Here is a 20,986-nt window from a genome sequence, read left to right as displayed (position 1 = left end):
AGCCTGCCACAGCTATACACTTTGTAAGCAAAATAAGTCTCTGTGTGTTTACTCGGTTGGATCTGAGTGGTTGTGGGAGCGGGTGAGAGAGATTTGTCCTGACTGTGGGCCAGGTGGGACTGGAGAAAACTCCAGCTACATAAAATAAAATAAAGAGCCAGGCAGTGGTGGCGCATGCCTTTAATCCCAACACTCGGGAGAGGCAGAGCCAGGCGGATCTCTGTGAGTTCGAGGCCAGCCTGGGCTACCAAGTGAGTTCCAGGAAAGGCACAAAGCTACACAGAGAAATCCTGTCTCGGAAAACCAAAAAATAAATAAATAAATAAATAAATAAATAAATAAATAAATAAATAAATAAATAAAATAAAGAATATCCAGCTGTAAGGCATTTTTCTAATTAGTTATTGATGGGGGAAGCACATTATGAGTAGTGCTATCAATGGACTGGTGGTTCTATATGAAAGCAGGCTGAGCGAATCATGAGGGGAAGCTAGTAAGTAGCACTCCTTTGCATCACCACTCCATGGTCTTTGCATCACCAGGTTCCTGCCCTGCTTGAGCTTCTGTACTGATTCCTTTGATGGTGAACTATGATGTGGAATTAAAAACTGAATAAATTCTTTTCTCCCCAACTTGCTTTTGATTATTTTTCATCACAGCAATAGTAACCCTAAGACAATCCCAAACAACAATATTTAAACATTTGTCTTTATACCTAGAGATAAATGTAGTCTTCACCCCACATCAAGGAAACTTCTCTTTTCAATAGACTACAGAAAACCACAACCAACAGAAATGTAGAGTTGTGGACCCCAGTCCCAGTGGATACATTTACAAAACACTTCAGAACCTAAAGTTCAAGGAACATTGTGGGAAGATTGTAAGAGCCAAAGGATCAGGGATTTTGTCTCCTAGTAACATCAGAAGCTATACCCATAAAATTTCATAAACATGACCACCTGAACATGAGCTGAATACAGATGACACCAATGAACCTGCCAAAGTGAATAGGGAAAAGACCGTTAGGAATCAGCCCCAAACAAAGAATTGCAGGCAACTGAGTAAAGCTATTGAGTGGAAGAGGTAGTCCTCAGGGAAGAACACACCAACAGATTGTCCAGTGTCAAATGGTCATCTCTAAAAATATGCATACTAGTAACATTATATGAACTCAACAGGCTATATTTAGGAATATACATATGTATATACAAATACATATGTGCATGAGATAACAATTATGAAAATAGAGACCATGAATTTGAGGAGAGTGGGTAGGGGTAAATGAGAAGGTTAGAAGGGAGGAAAGGGAAAGGAGAAACATTGCAATTAAATTAAAATCTCAAAACTAAATAATAATAGTAATGATAATGTGTAAGAAACTTCCTTTATTTGATAAAATTCAACATTAAAAACTAGAGTGGACCTGGCAGCTGTGGCCTACAGGGTCATACAGGCCTGGCAGCAGCCAGGAGAGAAATACAGGCCCGGCGCCAGGCCGGCAGCGGCGGCCAACAGGGACATACAGGCCCGGCGGCGGCGGCCCACAGAGGTAGACCGACCCGGCAGCAGCGACAAGCAGAGGCAGGGACGCCTCTAACCCCAACACCCGGGGAAGAAGCTATCTCCATGGGATGGAACCAAAACGAATCTGAACACTCTGTCTGAGGACAACCCAGGGCCCAGCTGCTGATCCTGCAAAACCCAACAACTTGGAGGTGATGGTGAGACGGGCCCAGCAACAGCCCGCTGAGGTAGACGTGCCCAGCGGCGGCAGCCGACAGGGATATTCAGACCCGGCGGCAGCCGGCAGAGACATTCAGGCCCAGCGGCGGTCCACAGAGGTAGACAGGCCCGGCGGCGGAGACAAGCAGACGCAGGTAGGCCTGTGGCGGCGGCCTGTGGAGGTAGACGGACCCAGCGGCAGCCCGCTGTGGTAGACGTGCCCGGCTGCAGCGGCCGACAGAGACATTCAGGCCCGGTGGCGGCCCCCAGAGGCAGACAGAACCAGGGGCAGCTGACAGGTACCACAGACTCGGCGGAGGACCGCAGAGGTAAACAGGCCCAGGGACGGAGACAAGCAGACGCAGCTTGGAACAGGGACGCCCCTAACCCCAACAACTGGGGAAGAAGCTATCTCCGTGGGTCAGAACCAGAACGAATCTGAACACTCCATCTGAGGACAACCCAGGGCCCAGCTGCTGATCCTGTGAAACCCAACAACTTGGAGGTGTTGGTGAGACTACCCTGCTCAGCTGAAATCCATCCAGGAGAGGATTCAGATCCCTACAGTTTGAAGTCTGAAGAAACAAGATCAGCTGAGGAGTTGACAAATTAACAAAATGTGACCTGGGGACACAGAAGAAGGCAATGCCCAGCCACCAAACCAGATCACCAGAATCATAAGTATATACTTCACCGACTGAGATCAGCTGCCCCTGAAGAAACAGCCCAAGACCACCAATTTAACCAAGAACTCCTACTGAATCAAGACTAAAAATTAGAACAAGAGAGGCACTCTCAGACACAGACACCACCTGCACTGAGCAGAGGAAGAGATGCCAGTAGACGCCAGTGCAAAAATACAGGCAACAACATAAAGACCTATATGGCAACATCAGAACCTAGTGATTCTACACCTGCAAGACCTGAACATACCAAGACAGAAGAAACAGAAGAAATCAACCCTAAAAACAACTTTAAGAAGATGATAGAGATCCTTAAAGAAGAAATAAAAAAATTCCCTTAAAGAGGTAATGAAAAACTCCATTAAAGAGGAAATAAAAAGAAGCCAAAAGTGTACAATGGAAAAAAGAAAGCATCTTCAACAAATGGTGCTGGCATAACTGGATATCAACATGTAGAAGGCTACAAATAGATCCATATCTGTCACCGTGCACAAAACTTAAGTCCAAGTGGATCAAGGACCTCAACATAAATCCAGCTACTCTGAACCTGCTAGAAGAGAAAGTAGGAAGGAGTCTTGAATGCATTGGCATAGGAGATCACTTCCTAAATATAACACCAGTAGCACAGACACTGAGACAAACAATCAATCAATGGGACCTCTTGAAACTGAGAAGATTTTGTAGAGCAAAGGATACAGTCAACGAGGCAAAGCGACAGCCTACAGAATGGGAAAAGATCTTCACCAACCCCACATCTGACAGAGGACTGATATCCAGAATATATAAGGAACTCAAGAAATTAGACATCAAAAAGACCAACAGTCCAATTAAGAAATGGGCTATAGAACTAAAGAGAGAATTCTCAACAGAGGAAACTCAAATGGCTGAAAGACATTTAAGGAATTGCTCAACATCCCTAATCATCAGGGAAATGCAAATCGGCTAGGCCCCGGGTGGAGCACTGGGAGTCGAATTAGCGAGAAAGAGGAGGGTTTATATGAGCGAGAATTGTTGAAACCAAGGTTGGATAAAGCACAGGGACAAATAGCCAAACGAATGGAAACACATGAACTATGAACCAAAGGCTGAGGGGCCCCCAACTGGACCAGGCCCTCTGAATAGGTGAGACAGTTGATTGGCTTGATCTGTTTGGGAGGCATCTAGGCAGTGTTACCAGGTCCTGGGCTCGCTGCATGAGATAGCTGTTTGAAACCTGGGACTTATACAGGAAAGCTTGGCTCAATCTGGGAGGAGGGGACTGGACCTGCCTCGACTGAATCTATCAGGTTGATCTCAGTCCTGGGGGGGAGGTGGCCTTGATCTGGAGGTGGTGGGAATGGGGAGTGGGCTGGGGGGAAGGGGAGGGGGCAGGAAGTGGGAGAACAAGGGAATCTGTGGCTGTTATGTAGAACTGAATAGTATTATAAAATAAAAGAAAAAAAACAATAAAATAGAAACTAACCAAAAAAGGGGGGCTGGAGAGATGGCTCAGAGGTTAAGAGCACCAACTGCTCTTCCTAAGGTCCTGAGTTCAATTCCCAGCAACCACATGGTGGCTCACAACCATCTGTAATGAGATCTGGTGCCCTCTTCTGTATACATAATAAATAAATAAATCTTTAAAAAAAAGAATGAAGAAGGGACTGCAGACCAGGTGTGGCTATTAAGAGTGTAACACCATGAACTTTGGGACTTAAGTAATATACTTGTTCCCATAGTGAGGGGGAGACAAAAGTGGCAAAAGACAGGCCAAGTAAATTCTCATATGAATTATTTCCAGACTTTAAAGTGACAGATAGCTGGGTGGTAGCACATGCCTCTAATCCCAGCCCTTGGGAGGCACAGGCAGGTGAACCTCTGTGAGTTTGAGGCCAGCCTGGTTGCCAGGACAGCCAATGCTACACAGAGAAACTCTGTCTTGAAAAAAAAATAAAGTGACAGGTAAAGTATGGCCTAATGGCATAGTCTTGTAATCACAGGTACCTAGGAGTGTGAAGCAGGAAGTCACAGTTATCAGGCCACCTCGGACTACAGAATGCATTCAAGACCAGACTGAGAAATTTAATGAGACCCTGTCTCAAAAGTTCATAAAGATGTTAAGGGTAAATCTCATGGGTAGAGTGCTTGTAAGCATGAGGTCTTGGGTACAGCAGTGTACACTTATATTCCCAGCACATGAGAGATGGAGGCAGAAGGATCAAGAGTTCAAGGATAGTGTAAATTACATCGCAAATTCAAGACTAGCCCGGGCTGCAGAAGATTATGGTGGTATTCTAATTGTACTGAAATGTGATTTTGATTGTATGTTAATAAATAAAGTTGCCTGGGGTTCAGAGCTATTAGAGCCATAGAAAGAGCGTGGCGGTGGTGGCGCATGCCTTTAATCCCATAGATCTCTGTGTGTTCAGGGATACAGCCAGCATTGGAGACACACGCCTTTAAGACCTAGAGGGATGTACATACAGACAATGACGAGGCAGTCACATGTTTGGGTTTAAAACCAATGAGAAGGCAGAACAAAGCACTATGAAACGACTTACACACAGGGAAATAGCTCTCTTTCAGGAAGCTAGGAGCACGCAGGAGGAAGGGTGAGATTTTAGCTCTGAGCTCTGACCTCTTGGCTTTCTCTTTAAAAAAATAACTCCCTTAAAGAAATGGGAGAAAAAACGAACAAAGAATGGGAAGAAATCAAATGAAGCCAAGAAAAAGCAATTAAACAGATGAAAGAAACATTCCAAGATCTGAACAATGAATTTGAGACAATAAAGAAAACACATGCTGAGGGAATGCTGGAAATAGAAATCCTGACTAAACAAACAGGAACTACAGAAACAAGCATAACCAACCGATTGCAAGAGATGGAACAGAGAACCTCTGACACTGAAGACACAATAGAGAAAATAGATTCGTCAATCAAAGAAAACACTAAAGACAAAAAAGTCGTAACACAAAACGTCCAGGAAATTTGGGACACCATGAAAAGACCAAACCTAAGAATAACAGGGATAGAAGAAGGAGAAGAATACCAACTCAAAGGCACAGAAAATATATTCAACAAAATCATAGAAGAAAACTTTCCTAACCTAAAGAAAGAAATACCTATGAAGATACAAGAAGCTTACAGAACACCGAATAGGCTGGATCCAAAAAAAAAAGTCTCCTCGCCACATAATAATCAAAACACTAAATACACAGAACAAAGAAAAATATTAAGAGCCGCAAAGGAAAAAGACCAAATAACATATAAAGGCAAACCCATCAGAATAACACCACACTTCTCAATAGAGACTAGGAAAGCTAGAAGATCATGGACAAATCTTATGCAGACACTAAGAGACCATGAATGCCAACCCAGACTATTAAACTCAGCAAAACTCTCAATCACCATAGGTGGAGTAAACAAAATATTCCAGGATAAAACCAGATTTAATCAATACCTGTCCACAAACCCAGCCCTACAGAAAGCACTAGAAGGGAAAATCCAACTCAAAGAAGCTAAACACATCCATGAAAAATCAAGCAATAGATAATCCCACACCAACATACACCAAAGAAGGACAACACAACACAACCACAAAAAATAACAGGAATTAACAATTAATATCCATCAATATCAATGGTCTCAACTCTCCTATAAAAAGACACAGGCTAACAGAATGGTTAAGAAAACAGGACCCATCCATCTGCTGCAAGAAGAAACACACCTTAACTTCAAAGACAGACACTACCTCAGAGTAAAGGGCTGGAAAAAGGCTTTCCAAGCAAATGGACCTAAGAAACAACCTGGTGTAGCTATCCTAATATCTAATAAAATAGACTTCAAACTAAAATCAATCAAAAGAGATCAGGATGGACATTACATATTTATCACAGGAAAAATCCACCAAGATGAAGTCTCGATTCTAAACACTTATGCTCCAAATACAAAAGCACCCACATTCATAAAAGAAACACTACTAAAGTTTAAAACGCACATCAAACCCCACACATTAGTCGTGGGAGATTTTAACACACCACTCTCACCAAAAGACAGATCTACCAGACTGAAACTTAACAAAGAAATAAAGGCCCTAACAGATGTTATGACTTAAATGGACTTAATAGATATCTACAGAACATTCCATCATAACACAAAAGAATATACCTTCTTCTCAGCACCACATGGAACCTACTCAAAAATTGACCACATGCTTGGACACAAAACAAATCTCAACAGATACAAAAAAATTGGAATAACCTTCTGTATCTTATCAGACCACCATGCCTTAAAGTTAGACCTCAACAACAACAAAAATTATAGAAAACCCACAAACTCATGGAAACTGAATAATGCCCACCTGAAACATCAATGGGTCAAGAAAGAAATAAAGAAAGAAATTAAAGATTTCCTAGAATTCAATGAAAATGAAAGTACAACATACCCAAACTTATGGGACACTATGAAAGCAGTGCTAAGAGGAAAATTCATAGCTCTAAATGCACACATAAAGAAGATGGAGCAATCCCATACCAATGAATTAACAGCACAACTGAAAGCTCTAGAACAAAAAGAAACAAACTCACCCAGGAGAAATAGATGCCAGGAAATAATCAAATTGAGGGCTGAAATCAACAAAATAGAAAACAAGAGAACAATACAAAAAAATCAATGAAACAAAGAGTTGGTTCTTTGAAAAAATCAACAAGATAGACAAACCCCTAGCCAAATTAACCAAAAGGCAAAGAGAGAGCACCCAAATTAACAAAAAGACAGCCAACAGAATGGGAAAAGATCTTCACCAACCCCACATCTGACAGATCTCCACAGTATATAAAGAACTCAAGAAACTAGAAATCAAAATACTAAACAGTCCAATTAAAAAATGGGCTAAAGAGCTAAACAGAGAATCCACAAAACAAGAACTACAAATGGCTGAAAGACATTTAAAGAAATGTTCAACATCCTTAATCATCAGAGAAATGCAAATCAAAACGACTCTGAGATACCACCTTACACCTGTCAGAATGGCTACAATCAAAAACACCAATGACAGTCAATGTTGGAGAGGATGTGAAGCAAAGGGAACACTCCTCCACTGTTGGTGGGAATGTAAACTTGTGCAACCACTGTGGAAATCAGTATGGCGGTTTCTCAGAAAATTAGGAATCGAACTACCTCAAGACCCAGCCATCCCACTCTTGGGCATATACCCAGGGAATGCTGATTCATACCATAAAGATACATGCTCATCTATATTCATAGCAACACTATTTGTAATAGCCAGAACCTGGAAACAACCTAGATGCCCATCAACGGAAGAATGGATGAAAAAAATGTGGTACATATACACAATGGAGTACTACTCAGCAGAGAAAAAAAATGAAAGCATGAAATTTGCAGGCAAATGGATGGAACTAGAAAAAATCATCCTGAGTGAGGTAACCCAAACCCAGAAAGACAGTCATGGTATGTACTCACTCATTAGTGGATTCTAGATATAAAATAAAGAACAATCAGACCACAACCCATAGAACCATGGAGGCTATATATATAGCATGGAGGTCCCTAGGACGACTGTGGCTTATAATAAATTTCAGTTTTACTCAATTTTTGAAAAAAATAGCCAAATGAATGGAAACACATGAACTATGAGCCAAAGGCTGAGGGGCCCCCAGCTGGATCAGGCCCTCTGAATAGGTGAGACAGTTGATTGGCTTGATCAGTTTGGGAGGCAACTAGGCAGTGGGACCAAGTCCTGTGCTCACTGCATGAGTTGGCTGTTTGAAACCTGGAGCTTATGCAGGGACACTTGGCTCAGTCTGGGAGGAAGGGACTGGACCTGCCTGGACTGAGTCTACCAGGTTGATCGCAGTCCTCGGGGGAGGACTTGTCCTGGAGGAGGTGGGAATGGGGGGTGGGCTGGGGGTAAGGGGAGGAGGTGGGAGGGGGGACAATGGGGAACCCATGGCTGATATGTAGAACTGAATGGTATTGTAAAATAAAATAAATTAAATTAAAAAAAACTAGAGTGGAGGGGGCTGGATAAACGATTCAGTTGTTTAAGAGCCCTTGCTACACAACCATGGGGACTTAAGTTTCGATCCCATTACCCACATAGCAGGTCAGAACTGGTCTTGTGTGTCCGTAATCACAGCACTGTGGGGAGTGGAAGCAAAAGGATTTCTGGAGCTTCCTGGCTGCCAATCTTAGCTGAAAAGTGTGGCGACCTTCATGTTCAAGGACAGTTCCTGAACCAAAGTAATAAGGCGAAGACTGACAAAGGTGAAGACCTAATGCCCTCCTCTGGTCTCAGAACATGGGCTCATCACACATATACCACTTTCACAAATGTGAAAAAAAAGAGTAGGCATTAACTTAATTGAAAATATTTAAAATATAAAATTTTAAATGAGTTACAGAAAAATAAAAGGCAAAAAGTGAGATGTTTTTCATCTATGTTATTAAGCTCCCCCTGTTTAACATAGTTCTATAGGTGCAGGCCCTAATAATATAAAGAAAAAATGATTAAGAACAGATAAAATCACAATAATCCTTATCTGCCCGAAATATATTCCAAGAATGCCAGTAGAAGCCTGACACCATGGTTAGTATCAAACTTTATATATTCATATCATGGTGGTTTAAAAGCAAATGGTCCCTAAAGGAATGACACTATAAGGATGTGTGGCCTTGTTGGAGTACAAGTGGTCTTGTTGGAGGAAGTGTGTCACTGCAGAGGCAGGTTTTGAGGTCTCATATATGCTCAAACTATACCCAGCGACACAGAAAACTTCCTGATACCTGTGTAAAAGGTAAGGAATATCAGTCAATTTCCTGTTGCCTTTGGATCAAGATGTAGAATTCTCCAGCACCATGTCTGCCTGCATGCCACCATACTTCCAGCTGCCATGCTCCCTGCCGTGATGATAATGGACTAAACCTCTGAAACTGTAAGCTGCCACCTCAATTAAATTCTTTCCTTGATAAGAGTTTGCTGTGGTCATGATGTCTCTTTACAGCAATAGAGATCCTAACTAAAACACATTTTTTAATATATACATGAATTTGATAACTTTTTGATATTAATAAATGCTAATGACATACATTCACAGTTTAAGGTGCAACAGTCAAACTAGTATAAGTTTTCTTCCTTCTTTATAAAATCACAAATGATTCTTTTTATCATGTGGCGTAGCAGTTGTGGTGGTTTGAATAAAAATGGTCTTTAGTAGGCCCATATGGAGTGGCACTATTAGGAGGTGTGGCCTTGTTTGAGTAGATCTGGTATTGTTGGAGGAAATGTGTCACTGAGGATGGACTTTGAGGTCTCAGATGCTCAAGACTAGCCAGTGTGTCCTGTCTCTTCCTGCCACCTATAGATCAAGATGTAGAACTCTCAGCTCATTCTCCAGCACCTTATCTGCCTGCATGCCACCATGCTTCCCACCATGATGATAATGGACTGACCCTCTAAAACTGTAAGACAGCCCCAATTAAATGTTTTCTTTCATAAGAGTTGCTATGGTCATGGTGTCTCTTCACAGCAATAGAAACCCTGACTAAGACACATGTTGGCACCATGGATTTGGGTATTTCTGTGATAGGCCTGACCATATTTTTGTTTGGAGAAATGTGGACTTTGGGACTTTGGGTTGGAAAAAGAAGCTGAACACTTTAAGTGGGGCTTAATGGGCCATACTAGTAGGAACATGGAAGACAGTTGTGCTAAGGGTAATTTGAATTGTAAAGACCTGGCTCAAGAGGTTTCAGAGGAGAAAAATATTTAGGGCATTTTTCCTTGTCTCAAATGTCTGCCTGAGGCTAAATTGAAGTTTTGGATTAGTTGCATTAGCAGAGGAAATTTCAAAACAGCCTAGTATCAACTCTGTCATGTGGTTATTAATGTTCACTCTTATGGAGATCTATAATGAAAAGGAGCAATCTGTGCAAAGAAAAATACAAAATATATAGTTCAAGGAGAAGGGGGGAACCAGGAAGTGGAATGGAGCAAAAAAACTGTGTTGAAGGAGATGAACAGATTAAAGAAAAGCATGGAGATCGCGGGGGCCTGTGGGAACGGCCATGTGGTCTTTGCGCACATGGTGGAGCAGCGCTGGGAGTGGAGGAACTTCCAGGTAACGCTGACGAAGAGGAGGACCATGCAGGTTTGTAATGTTCTCAATGATGCTGTGAACTTACTGGAGTTCAGAGACAGGGTCATCAAAGCTTCTTTGAACCATGCACACTTAGTCGTCTCAACGTCCCTCCAGTGCTACGTGTTCTCTACGAAGAACTGGAATACACCACTTATATTTGATCTCAAAGAAGGAACTGTTAGTTTAATTCTCCAGGCAGAAAGACATTTTCTTCTGGTAGATGGTGGTGGTATCTATTTGCATTCTTATGAAGGGCGCTTCATTTCTTCTCCAAAATTTCCTGGAATGAGAACAGATATCCTGAATGCACAGACTGTGTCTCTGAGTAATGACACTATAGCAATCAAAGACAAGGCTGATGAAAAAATAATCTTCCTCTTTGAAGCATCAACTGGAAAACCCTTAGGGGATGGGAAACTTCTTTCTCATAAGAATGAAATCTCAGAAATTGCTCTGGATCAAAAAGGACTCACCAATGACAGAAAAATTGCTTTCATTGATAAAAATAGAGACCTCTACATCACCTCAGTGAAACGATTTGGGAAAGAAGAACAGATTATTAAACTTGGAACCATGGTGCATACGTTGGCATGGTGTGATACATGCAATATCCTCTGTGGACTTCAAGATACTCGATTCACAGTGTGGTATTACCCTAATACCATTTATGTGGACAGAGAAATTTTGCCTAAAACATTGTATGAAAGAGATGCAAGTGAATATAGTAAAAACCCCCATATAGTGAGTTTTGTTGGAAATCAGGTGACTATAAGGAAAGCTGATGGCTTTCACATCAGCATATCACCATACCCTGCCATCCTCCATGAATATGTGAGCAGCTCAAAGTGGGAAGATGCTGTAAGGCTTTGCCGCTTTGTTAAGGAGCAAAGCATGTGGGCTTGCCTGGCGGCTATGGTGATTGCTAATCGAGATATGATTACTGCGGAGATAGCCTACGCGGCAATTGGTGAAATTGATAAAGTTAGATACATCAATGCTATAAAAGATCTTCCATCTAAGGAGTCAAAAATGGCCCACATACTAATGTTTAGTGGGAACATACAGGAGGCTGAGACATTACTTCTCCAGGCTGGCCTCATTTATCAAGCAATCCAGATCAACATTAATCTCTATAACTGGGAAAGGGCACTGGAGTTGGCTGTAAAATACAAAACCCATGTTGATACAGTTCTTGCTTATCGTCAAAAATTTTTGGAGACATTTGGTAAACAGGAAACTAATAAATGATATTTGCAATATGCAGAAGGTCTCCAAATAGACTGGGAGAAAATCAAAGCCAAAGTCGAGATGGAAATTACTAAAGAATGTGACCGATCGTCCAGCAGCCAGTCTGTCAAGAATGTGGGCTTAAAGCACTGAATGCCACACTGACCACTAAACTAGTTCAGAGTAACCAAAGATATGCATGTTTTGTTTGCTTTAAAAAAAGGCATAATTTTAAGGCTAGTGTTGTCTCCGAATGGTAGAGTACTTGCCTAGCATGCATGAGGCCTTGGGTTTGATTCCTAGCACTGACAAAAGAAAAAGGCATTATCTTTAAATAATTGTATGCACTTTTCATGTACTTAATACTAAAAGTACGTTCAGGAAGATTAAGCACAAAATAATTGATATAATTCCATCATTTATATTTTTCTAGTCTAACAATTAACAAAATATTTCTATATGCTTATCTATGCCCGAGTAATGTTGATAACATTCCAGTTTTTTTTTATTTCTTTATTCTTGGTTCTTTAGTATGAATAGCTGTTAATGCTTATAATAAAGCCTTGAGTTATTTATAGTGTATGTTATTGTTAATTTTCATTTGATCTGTAAATTGTAAAGTATCTCCCATAGTTTGTAAAACAAAAATACGTGAAGGTGGTTTGGGAAGTGTTACAACGTGGATACTTGTACACCAGAGTTGATAGTGTGTTCAGATAACAAGAGCTAGGAACGACTCAGGTGTCCATCCACCGGCCGTTACATAGAGCAATGTGGTTTTCTCAGGCAGTGGGATTATTCTCTTGTCAGAGGATTGAACTGCGACACATGCTGTAGCATGGATGTGCCTTGGGAAACTTACTCTCTGTGCAGTGAACATACCACAGAAGTCAGTCCTGGGAGATTGGGCGTACACGAGGCACCTAGGATATGATATGCAAGTTCCTCCAGGCACAAAAGAGAAGAGAGGAACAGGACCTGGGGGAGGGAAAATTGGTGTCTTATGTAACACGTGCAAAGTTTCTGTTTGGGGTGAGTAAGTTCTAGAATTAGAGAACGATGATGGTTGCATAACATTGTGGACATTAATGAACCTCAACTGTCCTCTTGCAAAGGGTTAAAGTGATGAATGTTATTTTATTTTTTTACCATATTGAAAAGGAAGTAGGCAGACTCCCTTTTCTTCATTCTTCTTCTAACTTAAGAATGTTTAGGCGTAAGACCTAGAATCTGAATTTTCAAAACTTGCCTCAGTGGGTAAACCTGTTTGACTGGCCTTGATCTAGTACATCCCAAATGACTGTCCACCAAAGCTTTTTAACAGTGACACAGGCATCGCTCTCAAGTGTCCCTGAACCTGTTCTTGGTGCGTTACAGAGCTCATGCACACTCATTGGGAGACATCGCCTCTTTCCCTCCATTATAATTCTCATGTAGGATTCTTTCATAGAAATTCTCCTTCTCAATATGTTCCTTTTCTTTTATGAAATGTTGGACTGTTCAATTCTTGGTCCAGAATTTGGATACAAGAGTGTGTGTTCAGTTCATGAAATGTAAGGAATTTACTTATATGTTATACATGTTTTCTACATTGTTGAATTTCAGTGTAATGTTTAAAAAGAAAAAAAAATGGTCAAAAGGTTAAATTTTATGTTTAGTATATTTGCCACAATAAAAAAGTAAAAAATAAAAAAAAGAAAAAAAAAGAAAAGCATGATGTTAAATGGAATAAAGGGAGTGGTGACCTCAGGGCACTATCACACACAGATAAGCTTCCAACTTGTGAAAGGAAATTAAAGAAAGGCTTAGGGCTGAGTGTGGTGGTGCATGCCTTTAATTCCAGCACTCTGGAGGCAGAGGTAGGTAGATCTATGAGTCTGAGGCCAGCCTGATCTACAGATTGAGTTTCAGGACAGCAATTCTGTGCTTGTGTTCTATCTGTATTCTTACAAACTTCATTTTTCTTTACAGCTGAATAAAGTTATAATGAATATGTTTCCTTATAATTTTCCTTATACATCAATCATCTGATGGATGTCTAGTCTGGTTCTATTTTCTATCTGTTCCAAATGCACCATCAAGGTGTATACACATGCAAGTATCTCTGTAGTAGGATATAGAGTCCTTTGGGTATAAACCCAGCAGTGTTAGAACTTAGTCATGAGACACCTATATTTTTAGCTTTTTGAGAAACTTCCACACTGATTTTCATTATGGTGACATCAGTTTACAACCTAGCAACAGTAAGTGTGCCCATTTCGTGGCCTCCTTATTAGCATTTTTTTGTCATTTATTTTCTTGATGATATTTTATGGACTAGAGTGGGAGGGAACCTCAAAATGTTTTTAATTTAAATTTTCCTGGTGGTAAAGGACATGAACTTTTGAAAATATTCATTAATCATTGTGCTCCTTCTTTTGAGAACTTTCTGTTCAGGTCTGGTGATAGTTATTCTTGGTTACCAACTTGACTACATCTGGAATTAACTAAAATCTAAATGGCTAGGCTCACCTATGAGGGATTTTGTTCTTGATTGAATTATTTGACTTGGAAGACATACTTTTAATCTGGAGCTTTGAGGTGAGAATACCCACCTTTAATCAGGGCTACACCTTCTGCAGAGAGCTTATGTGAAGAACATAGAAGAATCTCTCTCTCTCTCTCTCTCTCTCTCTCTCTCTCTCTCTCTCTCTCTCTCTCTCGTTCCCTGGCTTTTACTAGCAAGTCAGTTCATTCACTGGCATTATATTCTGTAGCTGGAGAGATTCTTTCCAGGTCCCACCAAGCTCCGGCAGTCTGACAGCCCACTTATAAAATAAACACATAGACGTTTATATTATTTAAACTGTTTGGCCTAATGGCTCAGGCTTATAGCTATCTAGTTCTTACATCTTAAGTTATTCCATTTCTATAAATCTATACCTTGCCGTGTGGCTCATGGCTTACCAGCATCTTCACATGCTGCTTGTCATGGCAGCGGCTGGCAGTGTCTTCCTCCGCCTTCCTGTTCTCTCAATTCTCCTCTCTGTTAGTCCTGCCTATGCTTCCTGCATGGCCACTGACCAATCAGTGTTTTATTTATTGACCAATCAGAGCAATTTGACATACATACCATCCCACAGCAATATTCTTCTTCAGGATTCCAGCACCTACTGAAGACCAACTGAGACATCCAGCTGCATGGACTGAACAACTACTGGATTCTTAGGCCTTCCATTCATAAGCAGGCATTGTTAGATTAGCTGGACCACAGCCTGTAAGCCATTCTAATAAATCCCCTTTCTCTATGTATAGAAAGAGATTCATTCTAAAAGTTCTGTTACCCTAGAGAACTCTAACTAGTACAGATTTTGATATCAGAAGTGTTTCTAAAGCAACAAAAGTATAAGGATTATTTTTTACATCCCAACCACAGTTCCCCCTCCCTCCACTCCTCTTCACTTTCCCCACTTCCTCTCTCCCCCAGATTCACTCCTCCTCCATTTCCTTATCAGAAAAGAGCAGATCTCCAATAGATGACAGTCAGGCAGGACAAAACAAGATACAACAAGACAAGGAGAAAGCCATGTTTTGAGTGTCTGGAATAGGCTTCCCAGTTTGCCAAACCTATAGTTACTGAAGCCCCTCTAGTTATTGAAGACTCTCCTGGGAACTGAGAAAGTACTGAAAGTCTATTTGTCAACTGTTTTATAAACTTTAAGGGGGAAAAACACATTTGATTACCCTGATTCACCAAATGTGAGAGGCAACAGATTTGGCAACTCTATATAAAACTTCTGACAATTTGTGGAAAAATAATGAAAATAGTGATGCTGGCTGGTTGCTCCTAACACCTCTGAATAAACTGACAAAGGAAAGGGATGAGCTTCATGATAAAATTAGCCACCTTCTGGCACCACAGAGTATAGTGAAGGACAACAAAGAACTCAGTAATACAAAGTGACTGGCTCTAGAAGCACATAAGCATTCTAAAGCAGTGGTTCCCAACTTTCCTAGGAGCTTCTGTAAGGCAACAGAGACAGCCAACAAGACAAAATGGCATCCTATAGAATGGGAAAAGATCTTCATCAACCCCATATCTGACAGAGGGATGATCTCCAAAATATATAAAGAAATTTAAAAACTAATTATTGTAGGTGGAAGTTTTCTCTGGTACTGCCAGGCCATTTATAAAATAATCATTCAGAGGCTTAATATTATTTACAAACTGCATGGCCTATAAGTCAGGCTTCTTACTAGCTAACTCTTATAACTTAACTCAACCCATAATTATCATGCCACATTACTGAAGGTGTTTATCAGCTGTAGGAGTTCCTTGGTCAAATTCATGGGGTCACTGAGGTATACTATCATATCATCTGCAAATAGAAAACATCAAAGCCAAAAAAGTCATAACACAAAATGTCCAAGAATTCTGGGACACCATTAAAAGGCCAAACCTAAGACTAATAGGGATAAAAGAAGGAAAAGAATGCCTACTCAAAGGCACAGAAAATATATTCAAATCATACAAGAAAAGTTTTCCAACTTAAAGAAGGAAATACCTATGAAAATACAAGAAGCTTATAGAACATCAAATAGACTAGAACCCCCCAAAAAGTCTGCTTGCCACATAATAATTAAACCACTAAACATACAGAATAAAGAAAGAATATTAAGAGCAGCAGCCAAGGAAAAAGGCCAAGGGACTTATAAAGGCAGACCCATCAGAATAACACCTGACTTCTCAATGGAGACTTTGAAAGCCAGAAGATCCTGAACAGATGTAATGCAGACACTAAGAGATCATGGATGCCAGCCTAGACTAATATACCCAGCAAAATTTTCAATCACCATAGATGGAGTTCACAAGACATTCCAAGACAAAACCAGATATGAACAATACCTATCTACAAATCCAGCCCTACATAAAGCACTAGAAGGAAAAATCCAACCTCAGAATGTCAGATACACCTACAAAAACACAGGCAATAGATAATCCCACAGCAGCAAATCCCAAAGAAAAGAAATACACACACACTACCACCAAAAGATAACAGGAATTAACAATCACTGGTCATTAATATCCCTTAATATCAATGGACTTAATTCACCTATTAAAAGACATGGGCTAACAGAATGGATACAAAAGCAGAACCCATCTTTCTGCTGCATACAAGAAACACACCTCAACTTCAAAGACAGAGACTACCTCAGAGTAAAAGGCTGGAAAAAGTCTTTCCAATCAAGTGGACTTAAGAAGCAAGCTGGTGTAGCTATCCTAATATCTAACTAAGTAGGCTTCAAACTAAAATCATTCAAAAGAGATCAAGAAGGACATTACATACTCATCACAGGAAAGATCCACCAAAAGGAAGTTTCAGTTCTGAACATTTATGCCCCAAATGCACCCACACATGTAAAAGAAACATTAGTAAAGCTTAAATCACACATCAAACCCCACACATTAATAGTGGGAGACTTCAACACCCCACTCTCACCACTGGACAGATATCTACCAGATCAAAACTTAATAGAGAAATAAGGGACCTAATTGATGATATGACTCAAATGGACTTAATCGGTATCTACAGAACATTCCACACTAACACAAAAGAATATACCTTCTTCTCAGCACCCCATGGAACCTTCTCTAAAGCCGACCACATACTCAGTCACAAAGCAAATCTCAACAGATTCATGACCACTTAAGAGCTGAGAAAAGGGGTTGCTTGCTCTCTTGGGTGGTTGGAGATGGATCAAGTGGCAGAGAGTGGCTTGCAGTTGGTCCCCATCATTCATGGCAGAATGGCAGCTGGATCAGCAGCGGCATTTACTTCTTCTGTATTCGTGAATGTGATCCTCGTTTTACTCCTTAATAAATAAGTCTTCTTCCCAGACATCTGTGGATTTCTTGCATTATCCTGTGTCTTAGTTTATTTGTCAGGAAAAGACTAGAGTAAAGGTATATGGTCTCTGAATTCTCTAAGCTTAAAACACTGATTGTGTTATATAAGAGACACTTTGGAATTGTATGTTTTGGTTGTTTTGGTTTGGTTTTGGTTGGTTTGTTTGTTTCTTTGTTTGTTTGAGGTGAGTTTCTTTGTGTAGCCCTGGCTGTCCTGGAACTCACTTGCTCTGTAGATCAGGCTGGCCTCAAATTCACAGAATTGTACATTTTAATCTTAGTGCAATTTCTCTGTTATATGTAGTATCTACATAATCAATTCATTTTCCCTTAAAAGTCTTCATTCTCTTCAGGAAATAAAAGCTCTTCCATTACAACTACAAAATACAGAAGACAAACACTTATGATTGTATATAATGGGAAAATAACAGCTGTAGCAGCTGTTACCAGTCAAGAAAAACACTTCACTGTTTCCACTAGACAAGAAGCCAAATACATATTATTTAAATATAACTGGAGTAGGGCTTCATGGAGTGTGAGTTAATCAATCCTTCAATTACATAAACACAAAAATTGTTTTAAAATAGCCTGGCCTTGGGGCTAGGGAGATGGCTCAGTGGGTAAAATTCTTACTGCACAAGTGTCAAAACCAGGCTTGAGATGCCCAGATCCCATGTAAATGCTAGTGGTATCACAACCCACCTGTAGTGTCAGTGCTTGAGAATCCAAGACTGGCCTCCTGGACCACGCTGGATAGCCAGACTAGCCAAATTGGTGAGCTCTGGACTCAATGGAGAGAACCCTGGCAAATGTGTGAGGCTACCTATGCATATCCATGCATGTATATGTAAGCCTGAGGTTGACATTAGGTGTTTGTTTTCCATGATTTCACTCCACATTATGTACTTGCTTATAAGTGTGTGTGAAATCTAATTCTAGATCACAATTTCCAAAGTAGTCCCAGGATGACCTTTGAAGATTCACTACTCAGCTGTTGCTCTTCTTTAACTTGCAAATAATGGTGATAAATGGCTACTAGTGACTAATATTCCTTGCCTTCCCATAATAGGAATGCAAAGCTATACATGCCCCCAAGCCTTCTGACACCATCAATTCAGAGGCAGGCTGTTTAACAACAGGACATCCAGGCAAAAATGTCATGGTCTCGTTCAAGGATTACATTAAAAGATTGGTGTCAAATTGAGCTTCCTGAAAACAGTACATCTCAGATGCACGCTTCATAGCAATCTCTTTCTGCTGTGATCTCCACGTTTGAAGCTTGCTTCTCACTGTGCTGATGCTGGGAATTGGTGTGAAATGTTTAAGAGGTGAGGCCTGGAACAAGATAGTCATATGGCTACTGGGAGCATGGCTGAATTTATGCCTGATAACACAGAATTAACCTCATTATTTATACAATTATAGGAAATCATCAGAATTAGGGAACACAACATATCCCATACAGGACTGCCAGGTCCTTTTGCATAAGGTAACAATGAGATTGATCAGTTATTGATAGGTAATATGCTAGAAATCTCAGAATTTTATTTAAAAAAACACCTGTAGCCGGGTGGTGGTGGCGCACGCCTTTAATCCCAGCACTCGGGAGGCAGAGCCAGGCGAATCTCTGTGAGTTCGAGGCCAGCCTGGGCTACCAAGTGAGTTCCAGGAAAGGCGCAAAGCTACACAGAGAAACCCTGTCTCAAAAAAACAAAAACAAAAAAAAAAACACCTGTATTATCAAGTGTAAATTCAGCAGTTTCAATATGTAAAACAACTCTCTCTGCATATTGAGAGTCAATAACTATACTGAGAGGTTCCATGAAGTACATTTGTACCATAAGAATGGCATATAGTCCTGCCTTTTGTACAAAATTGTAGGAGCTTTGAACCACTTTAATTAAGTCTCCTAATTTATATCCTACCTTTCCTGATTTATTTGCATTAGTATAGAATGTAGGGACTCCAGAGATTGGTTTTTGGTGCACAATGTGAAGGACCCATTCAGTTCCCTTTATGAATTCTATTCTCTTGCTTTTGGGATAACAGTTGTTAATCTCTCCAAAAAAAGTTACTGAAGGTTCTTTGCCAGTATTCATTATCTTTCCATAAAGAGGAAACTTCCTCATTAGTTAAAGGTACCACAATTTCTGCTGAATCCATTCCCATCAACTGACAAAGTCTTAATTTTCCTGTTAGAATCAAATCAGAGATCTTTTCCATATAAGTCTTTAATTTCTTACTCGGTATATGTGGTAGAAATACCCACTCCAATATAATATCTTCCCTCTGCATCAAAATCCCTATGGAGGAATGTCTGGAGGGGAGTATGACCAGAATGCAGTTAAGTTCTGGATTCACCCAATCCACATGTGCCTCCCATATTTTCTTTTCTACTGGAGCCAATTCATTCTCAGCTTCAGCTGATAATTATCTTGGACTACTTAAGTCCTTGTCCTTTTTTAAGGTATTTGCCAGATTTACTAGTCGATGTTTAGGTATTCCAATGATGGTCTATAAGTTGGAAATGCTTCCTAAAATTTTTTGAAAATCATTAAGAGTCCTCAATCAATCTCTTCTGAGTTGTATCTTTTGGGGTCGAATTTTTTGGAGATCTATCTTATATCCTAAGTAATTAATAGAATTTCCACTTTGTATTTTTTTCAGGAACAATTTATAATCCCCAGTGAGGCAAAACTTTCCTTACTTCTTCAAACATGTTTTCTAAAATACCTAACTTTGGATCAGCTAATAAGATATCATTCATAAAATGGGAGTTTATAGATTGTAGAACTTTTGCATGAATTATTTCTAATGGGTTTTGCACAAAAATATTGGCACAGGGTAGGGCTATTTAACATTCCCTATGGGAGGACCTTCCATTGATATCTCTTGACTGGCTGGGGATTATTATAATTAGGTACTGTGAAGGCAAATTTTTCTCTCTCCTTTTTTTGTAGAGGTATGGTAAAGAAACAGTCTTTAAAGCCAATAACTATAATAGGTCATTCTTTAGGTAACAGAGAGGGCAAGGGCATCCCATTCTGTTGGGAGCCCATAGGCTGAATTACCTTTTTGTGGCTCTCAAATCTGTCAGCATTCTCCATTTACTAGATTTCTTTTTTTTTTTTTCGAGACAGGGTTTCTCTGTGTAGCTTTGCGCCTTTCCTGGAGCTCACTTGGTAGCCCATGCTGGCCTCCAACTCACAGAGATCCTGGCTCTGCCTCCCGAGTGCTGGGATTAAAGGCGTGCGCCACCAACGCCCGGCTAGATTTCTTTTTAATAACAAATACAGGAGAATTCCAAGGACTGGTAGATTCTTTGATG

At 40.4% G+C, this 20,986-nt stretch overlaps 1 pseudogene; it reads left to right on the top strand.

Annotated features, from left to right (window-relative positions):
- The first annotated feature begins 10,418 nt into the window (after positions 1-10,418).
- LOC102922343 (intraflagellar transport protein 80 homolog pseudogene) lies at positions 10,419-12,353 on the top strand (annotated as a pseudogene).
- The last annotated feature ends 8,633 nt before the right edge of the window (positions 12,354-20,986 follow it).

The sequence above is a fragment of the Peromyscus maniculatus genome, chromosome 19 (genome assembly GCF_049852395.1).
Source record: "Peromyscus maniculatus bairdii isolate BWxNUB_F1_BW_parent chromosome 19, HU_Pman_BW_mat_3.1, whole genome shotgun sequence".
Lineage (NCBI taxonomy): Eukaryota > Metazoa > Chordata > Mammalia > Rodentia > Cricetidae > Peromyscus > Peromyscus maniculatus.
The sequence above is the reverse complement of the archived record's forward strand: the minus strand, read 5'-3'. Positions and strand labels throughout refer to the sequence as shown.